At 39.1% G+C, this 777-nt stretch overlaps 1 pseudogene; it reads left to right on the top strand.

Annotated features, from left to right (window-relative positions):
* The first annotated feature begins 428 nt into the window (after positions 1 to 428).
* LOC134946382 (5S ribosomal RNA) lies at positions 429 to 546 on the top strand (annotated as a pseudogene).
* Positions 547 to 777: the final 231 nt, after the last annotated feature.

The raw sequence follows: 777 nt of genomic DNA, 5'->3' as shown, positions 1-777 counted from the left end.
ATAGTCAAAATGTGGTATGCCCTATAGGATTTTCCCTATATGGAACCAAAATATATGGACAATCTCTTCCTACCACAATTCCTCCATCTCTTTTTTTCATAAATTCTTAGCTAATAAATAGCTGAATATATTATCCAGAGTCAATAGACGACAAGGGCTTGCCCTGTACTAAAAAGTATATACCTGCTGCTTCTGTACAAGAGACAGACATATTGACCTTTCTGATTTGGTCTGGTACTATATTCACAATTTTCGTCTTTTATGTTCTAAATTTAATTTCTGGACTCTCATTGGTGATTCCGTGAGACCAAACAGGTTCTCACTGTCTAACGCCAACAGCAGATCCACCTGCATTCCTCTTGTACTTCACACTTTCCTTTTTCTCCAAAATTCTGAACTCTCATCAACGATTCTGGTACTAGATAGTTATCTACTATCAAACCACACTTCAATTGCCCAATCTCATCTGATCTTGGAAGCGATAAAGTGTTGGGCCAGACCAGTATCTGGTGGGGGACCCCCAGAGAATATCCGGTGTAGTAGGTGTATGGGACTAGCAACACGGTCTAACGTTGACAGCAGATTCAACTAAAACTAGCTTTTTCTTATCTTCTTCTATTACAACATTATTTATTCACACATGGCAGGTTCACTAACGTACAAAGGAGGACTCTCCATTGTGGGACTCTAGTGACATTGTGGGGCGTAGCGTGTGTCTATTAACAAGAAAGTATTTTCCAGTATTGTTTGAAGATATTATATACGAAATTGGAGGGC

This window comes from Pseudophryne corroboree, chromosome 7 (assembly GCF_028390025.1).
Source record: "Pseudophryne corroboree isolate aPseCor3 chromosome 7, aPseCor3.hap2, whole genome shotgun sequence".
Taxonomy (NCBI): domain Eukaryota; kingdom Metazoa; phylum Chordata; class Amphibia; order Anura; family Myobatrachidae; genus Pseudophryne; species Pseudophryne corroboree.
This window is presented reverse-complemented; position numbering and strand designations above follow the sequence as displayed.